At 36.6% G+C, this 8,388-nt stretch overlaps 1 pseudogene; it reads right to left on the reverse strand.

Moving 5' to 3' along the window:
- Positions 1 to 512: 512 nt before the first annotated feature.
- Positions 513 to 3,198, reverse strand: Lin9-ps1 (lin-9 DREAM MuvB core complex component, pseudogene 1; annotated as a pseudogene).
- Positions 3,199 to 8,388: the final 5,190 nt, after the last annotated feature.

The following is an 8,388-nucleotide window of genomic DNA, read 5'->3' on the forward strand; positions in this document are numbered from 1 at the left end:
TGATGTTTTTATGGAGGTATAATGCGGGAATATTATGCATAAAATATATAAAGACTATGATTATATATACTCTTATGTTACATTCCCACATACACAGGAAAATTGATAAACTACTGAGATTGTCTAGTGATCTGAAGACTGAGAAGTGGAAATAATTCATTGCATAATAATAGTACTTTGGGTGAATCATTCATTGCAAAGTGACAGAAAGTGTTCTGATTAAGCCATCACTAGGAACAATTAATGCTTTCTAATACAAAAAATAATATCAATGATCAATATAAGGTAGTCAGGAATTTCTGTTTTACTGCATTGTACATTTTCATAAATGTCTATGTTTTTAAAAGTAAACTTATTGCTGCATATTTCGAAGTTCATAATTATAGACAAAAGTTCATAAGGGGATTTTTTCTTTCTGTTTACCCTAGAAGAAACTGATTTCTTCGTGTTTCTGTTTTTAAAAGGACTTATGCCCATGATGCAATCCTCTTTTTTTTTTTCAAGGAAAATAATCTTATTTCAGTTTTATTATACATTAATATACAAAAGTCTCATTTTATGAGATGTCAAACAATCAGAACCACCTCTATAGCTCTATTTTAAACTCCAAATCTGAAAGCAATTATATTTTGGCTTTATAATACTCTATATTAAAACAAACATTTTAAAATACATACTTTTTACAAGATTATTGTAGACAGGGTTTTTCTTAAAAAGAAAAAACCAAACCAAACAAGAAAACAACTAAAACCAAACCTCTCTGTAATTCACACTGGTCATATGCTTTCCTTATAAAATATTTTTACTTTATAAACTGTGTACTGTTGAGTTTTAACCAGTAATCTGGTTTAAAGTTGTGCAAATAAACAAAAAAATACGAAAATAGTGTGTTATCAGTCTTTTTTTAAAATAAATCTTAGCGATAGCGCTTTGTGCCCTGAATCATGGGAAGGCACGCCAAGTCCACTGCCGAAACCCAGCATTCCACAGCACAGCTCCCCTGCTCCTTCATTGTCTTCTGCTGATGAACAACAAAGCTTTTATAAATTATGATAAATTAAATATTATTATTACAGTTGATCTACAGAAGCGAGTCACACGGTCAGCATCTGTGACAGACATAAGGCCGTGCTTCCTTCCCATCTGCATCCCAGTGGCTTCCGTAAGACTAGGACTTCCTTCCCACACCCACGCGTCTATTCTGAAGCCTGAGATAGAACGGTCAACTGAGTCCACGGACTCGGGATTCTCAGATGAGATTCCCACCATCATGCATGGAAAGACCATACTTCTCCATGTTCTCTGTCACAGGAGTCATCTGCGTGTGCTGGGCAGAATTCATGCATGTATAAACTATGGTGAGCACATGAGACAGTGCATTCAGACAGGTTCAGGTTAAACATACTTGCTGATAAGCATGAAATATAAGCGACACTACTACACCTGGATGATGATAAAAGAACAATGAATAAACGCTGGTCAGCACTGCTGGCTAAGAAGCAGTACGGTGTACTACAAAGCCGTATCTGGAGGTGTACAGTTCTCTTGTTTCCCAGCAGATAGCTTATCTGGTGTTGGAAGCTTGGATTAATGAAAAGGACTCCTCAGACCACGGTCGTGTGCGGCTGGGTAGCAGGACTGCTGTGCTCAGTCCCTGTTAGTGTTGTTGGCTGCAAAGGCGTGCAGGTTCCCCATCTGGCTCAGGCCACTCTGGATATGTGCAACGTGGATTTCTACATTATTCTGAAAACAACTGATATTAGAAGCATCTATTGTGTTCTTTATGTCATTTAATGAATCTGTCAGGGATTTGAATTCAAAGGAATTCAGGTCTCCTCCCTCTGCCAGACACTTAATTTGTAATAAAATCGCAGTGAGCCTGGAGATTAAGTCCGTCAGATTTTCGTTTTCAACACAGGGCTGCCCTGAGGCAGAGTTGGCTTGCCGGACGATTTCCTGGGCTTCCTCCTCACACCTCCGCCTCATGTCTGTCGGCTGATCAGCAGGCTGGAGTCCCTGGTCTGGTGCAAGCTCGTAGCAGTACTGCTGAACCTTGTGTAGCACTTTGTTCAGGTCCTTGTTCAGCTGCTCCAGCTCCAGAACAATCGTTGCATACCGCCGCTGAAATTCAATGCCTATGGGCATGGAGTATGACTTCAGCTTTTCTGCTTCTGTGTTCATTTCCCTTAATTTCTTGATGTGCTCCTTTTTAATCATGAGGATTTTTGATAACTTAGTCACCTGGATAAGGAATTCTACTGGAAAGCCTCCTAACGTCTCCGTGTCAGAGCCAGAAATTTTACTTCTCCAAGCGACTGTCCTAGCAAGGGATCACCATCTGTAATTGGTGATTGGAGAGGAGGGGTGTAATGTAACCGTGGGGGGGTCATAAAAAACCGAGAAGGCCGCTGTTTCTGTCCAAAGGCAGCGATTGGCATTGTCTCATGAGGCTCATTACTAAGAACTTCATAGTCAGGAATGGTGTGAGTCCCAAGCCCTGTCCTATCGAAAGTTACTCTGTAAGTAGCATTAAGAGTATCCACAGCATCTATCTGACCAGTAAACAGACCATCGTGAATGCCACGTAATCGTGCTGTAACTTTGGTTCCAATAACCAGGGGTAGAGGAATTTCATCGGGGAGATCTTTGAACTGTGAAACATCTGCAACTTTCCTTTGTTGCAACAGCCTGATTTTCTGCCGCTTCTGTTTTAAGGCTGATCTCTCTTCCTCGAAAAATGCAGAAGAACACCTCCGAGGTTTTCCCATCAATCTCCTGATTTTTCCCCATTCTACTCTTGTTAATTTTCTTGTTTTTAAATTAGGAAAGGATTCCTTTAGACATACACAGAAGTCATTATCTCCTTCAAAAAGTGGCTTGTCTATGTTTGAGTAGAACCACTCATAGATGCACCATTTATGTGCTTTGGGAAGCTTGAGTAGGTTCCGCAATCGAAAACCAATCTTCTGTGATGCTTTCTTATCTGGTGTTGACATCGTTGCTGTAAATTTCTGAGGGATCATTGCGACTCTCTGGTTTCTTTTAGGTGACTTTGTATTTATTTGTCTGTCATCTTCATCAGAAAAGAGTCGACTTCTTTTTGAATTTCTGAAAGGCTTTTAAACTGACAAGGGCTTTCGCTGAAGAGCTCTCGTCAGGCAACTGGTCGAGCTCCGCCATCTTGAACGAGCCGCGCCGCTTTTTCCTGCAATCCTCTTCAAAATATGTCCTTTCGACCTGAGCTTAATCCCACATCATTTGTCCCAATCCTGTTTTTTCCCTGATCTTTTACTAAATTCCTCAATATAACAGATCATTCCCGAAAACTCTCCACAGCAACAATTTTAACAACTCCCTTTTTGTCAACTTCCTTTACTGCAGAACTATGTTTAGCAATCTTTGGGTACCTATTATTCAGAATTATGTCAGAATCCAAATGAAGGTATATGGTCCATCTGATTTAGAATTTATGAGTATATATGTGAGAGCCACTGTGAGTTAAATGATAAAAAGAAAAATTTGAAGACAGAAAATTAAAACACAATATTTGCAGAATTGAAGTAGAAGAATAACATAATATGTGATTGTTTTAAAGTTATTTAATGCTAAACAGAATCTAAAAGAGATGCCCAGTGAAATACAGAATATAAAAATGTAGGCATTTCCAAGAGGCCATTTTTACATTTTCAAAAACTCTTGCAGACAATTTGTCATAGACCTATGCAATTTGTGCAGAATTTTTTAAAGGAAAGAACAAGATGATATGATTTAACTGCATTATGCAGAAAACAATGATCTCTTGTTTTCCATCTTTGCTCGATTTATGAGCAGAGGAATTACTACCTTCTTGAAAAGATTTAATGTAAAATGTTATCTTCATTTTCACCATGTAATAACTGATTCCACTAAACTTGATATAAATACAATTTCAGATAAAATACAGTAGTTTATGAAAAGTAACTATTTACAAATTATGGTCACTTTATATGTCAACAAATGGCTTTTAGAGAGATCATCTTCTACATAGATTTTTTAATTTGACTCTAAATTTTATCAGATGCATATATTCCATCATAATAGTGTTTACTCATTAAACGGAATTAAAACGTAAAAATATCAGTGCAGCAATAGACTCAGAGTCTAAAAGTACTTCCTACTCTATCCTGGTGACCAGAGATCCACCTATGAAATCGCAGATGAAAGAGAGAGCTAAGTCTATAAAATTATTCTCTGACCTCTAAATAAAAATGTACCCACCTCAAGCACACGTACAACCCTCCCACCCCATGCCCCCATCTCTCTTTCTCTCTTTCTCTTTCTCTTTCTCTCTCTCTCTCTCTCTCTCTCTCTCTCTCTCTCACACACACACACACACACACACACACACACAAACAAACACACACACACACAAGTCTCACACTTACTGTCACCAATCATATACACATGTTTCACAGACACACAAACACAAATCCACACACTAATAACAGTATATTATATGAAATTTGAGGAAATGAGGTAGCTTAGTTTGTAAAGGAACTTTCTGCCAACCCTGATGATCCAAGTTCAAGTCTCAGAACTCATGTCATGGAGCGTTCAGAACAAGCTCGCGTGATTTATCCTCTGAATTCTGTGCTGATGCTACAGTAACTATCTGTACATATTCATTCTGACATACAAAATAAATAGCTCTTTAAATTAAAATAAAAAATAAAACTTACAAAATGTACAATGAACGTATACCATCAAAAGGAAATATGATTGATAAAAAAGAGAGGAATGTCTGTAATAGTGACTGTTCAGTAACCCAGGAAGCAGGATTCATCATTTAATAAATGCCTTTCATATAGTCATTCTTTCACTGAGTATCTGTGATGTCTTAGACTTTAAGATCATTGCAATGAAACTACCACACATCACAGAGGAGAGGTTGGCTACCTAATATTGTTCATGATACAGCATCCACAAGCAGATGTCACACAGCTTCTTTGCCTCAAATTGTCACCCACTATTTCCTGTAATGAAGAAATTATAACAAAGTTGTAAAACTCCATACTGCTTAAGGCACAATTAGAGAAGTTTGCAGATCTTCAATGGAGGAATCAGGGTATCCTGCAGTGTGACAGAGCCCTTTTCTCCCCAAAATAAGTAATAACTCATGCGTGGGATTAGAGTCCAGGATATTGACCTACTATCAAAGCCAGCCAGAGTACAGTCTTCTGAGTAATTTGTCCTGCAAACAGAAAATGAATCTAACTAATATCAGGGTTAAGTTTACCATACCATACTGAGGGTGGATTTCATCATACAAAACCATGTTAAGCATGAAAAGACCTTCCATTAGAAACAATGTCAGAAAGACTGCTAAACCTTAAGTGTAGCTGCTGAAATTGCATGATGTTGGACTTCTTCCACTGGAAAGTGTGAATAAATTCTACATATAAAATATGAACTTTCATAGACAACACAGTAGAAATTTACATATTTTGTAACAAATTTTACATGATATTCAGTCATCCAGATAGGCTTAACTTCCCATCCAACTAGTATTAATCTTGTGAATGTAAGTTAGAGAATCACATTCTCCTTCTTTGCAGAAATTAGAGAAGAGGCAGACATTACCATCTTATTGTATTATTTTTTCAGGATCGTTTTTGAAAATAAGTGCAATTTGAGGATTTGAGTTGATAAAAGCACAGCTAAATCTACTTGGGACATGAGGATAGCACCACAAATTTGATAGCAGGTAGTGATGTTTGAAACGAAGTCTGAAGATCTGAGTGCTATTTTCATGGCTCAAATGGTAGAAATAGAGTGCATCTCATAAGTTGTTCAGAGGACTTCATGCATTATCAATTGATAAATATATGTAAATTATAAAAACAAATTGAATTTTATAAAATAAATGACTAAATCATTGTTTATACTCCCATACTTCAGGTAACTGGAAAAATAACATTTAGCATTACAAAATTAACTCATTCACGGAATTATTGACAAACCAGATGTGAACAGGTTCATAAATGAAGAAAACTCAAAAAGAAAACAAAACTCAAATGGCAATCAAAGAAAAATGACCTATACTGGGTGGTTTAGTGTGAGTCCTCAGAAGACACTGAAAGAAAGGTCACATGGTCTTGTCCTGTATGGTTATCATCATTTGAAGGAATTTATTTAGAAAAAATAATGTCTAAGAATTTCGATGCTGATAATATGCAGCCTGGCGTTGTTCAATTCTCTATAAGTAAATAGAAATTAAATTAGGGTACTACAGAATACCTGCAGTTGAATAAGAAATAATAAGAATATGAGGTTTTAAAATACTTGAAAAATTAGTTTAATTAAAAAATAAGAATAATTTTTCTGCATAGAGGTATATCCCTATTAGAATACATATATTGTGAGAAAACCATTGCTGTAACCAGCAATTTGCTTGTTTCTTTTATTTTATTCACTTTTCTGTAATGTGTGTTTTTATTTTCTCTTTTCATAAGGAATATAACATATGGAATCTGAGTTCAAATCCATAGGACCTTTTAAAAGGTTAAATAATGCAGTGCATACCTGTATATCCAGCACTTTTTGATGAACCGGCAAAAATAGTGTTGGAACTTGTCTAACAACCTGGCTCCCAATCATCACTGAAGAGAATAAAGTGGACTGATTAAAAATGACTACTGACAATTTATTTTGGCCTCCCTAGATAACTATGTAAGTGTATATCCCCACTATGACTACATTCACTGCCACCACCCTAAATACGTGAATAAGTTATACATGTAAAATGAAAGGACTGATTATTTAATAATTATTAATCAGAATAATGGGCTTGATAGATGGATGAATGGTTAAGAACACTGTCTTCTCTTCCAGAAGTCCTGAGTTCAATTCCCAGCAACCACATGGTGTTTACCCAAAACCAGATATAATGAGATCTGGTGCTCCCTACGGACCTACATGCAGGCAGAATAGAAGGAGGGAGGTGGAGAGGAAGAGGAAAAGTGGGAGAGGAGGAGAGAGCAGGAGAAAGAGAGAAAGGGAGAGAGGGAGAGGGCAAAGGAGAGGGGGAGAGATGTAGAGAGGGAGAGATTAAGAGAACAAGACAGGGAGAGAGAGAGAGAGAGAGAGAGAGAGAGAGAGAGAGAGAGAGAGAATCAGAATAGACATTGTGCTAAACATGCACGGTGTCTTGGTGCCCAGCAGATGTTAAGTGACTATGCCTAGTACCCTGTGAATCCCTCACCCGTGCAGTGATGAGCCCTGCCATTTCTAGGCTGTTAATGCTCTAAGTTCTGCAGTTTTAGCTAATATCCTCATGATCTGGACAATGAATTTATGGATTAAGACTTGGAAAATATATGTAGAAAACTGTTCATAAAATAATGTTAACAGAAATACATATACAACAGAGTATAAATGCATTTTTAGAATTTTACAGAAATAGAATTATACAGTCCAATGATATAAGAAAATGTGACAAAATGCCAATATGTTACACTAACTACATAAGATTTAATAAGCATGCACAATTTTAAGAAAAATGTCCACTGTTAATTATAGAAACATATTTTAATGTCTCAAAAGAAGTTCTGATCATATTATAGTAAAATTTACGTTTTTATGGTCTTTAAAAGAGAACACACAATAATCCTGTTCCTTAATCCCTAGTAAACAATAAAACGATCTTGGACTCCAGGTCGATGTCTGAGAGTGAGCACCACACAAGTTTGCTTCAGAAACCAGAGGAGAGCTAGATGAGACATGACTATGTCTGGGGGCTTAGATTTATTGCATTTTGGTCAAAAACAAATTTTGAAATAAAATAATAATTTTTCTCTGAATTTTTTTCATTAAAATTAGAGAAATAGAGATTAGAGAATAGAATGCATCCATTTAACTGTAGAAAATATAATTTTGGCTTCCTGTCCTAGACTAGGATGTTCATGAGTGCAGAGAATGCCTACGTGAATTATGTTTCCTTGCAAGCTGCTACTCCAAAAACACTGCTTGGTGGAACAGACAATATGTTCCTCATAGGTCTTGCTCAGTGAAATGATACAGTTGAAATTTGTGCCACCATGATGATCACGGCTCCCGTCCCATTTATCCCAGACGTTCTCATCCATCAGGAAGTACACAAGACATTTCAAAAGAATCTTTTGTATACATTAAATATGTAACCTTTCCAATAAGAGGACTGGGCACATATTATGCATAAGTTCTGTGATTACATGTGTATGGGAGAAAGGACATTTTCTATCTCAATATTAAGTTTCACCTGAACAAAATTCTAACTTATCTAACTGCAAGTGTTTACTATAAGACTTCTTTAATTTGTGCCCATTTTGGTTTGGTTTATACCAACAACTCATTAAGAAACAAGATTAAAAA

The sequence above is a fragment of the Rattus norvegicus genome, chromosome 14 (assembly GCF_036323735.1).
Source record: "Rattus norvegicus strain BN/NHsdMcwi chromosome 14, GRCr8, whole genome shotgun sequence".
Taxonomy (NCBI): domain Eukaryota; kingdom Metazoa; phylum Chordata; class Mammalia; order Rodentia; family Muridae; genus Rattus; species Rattus norvegicus.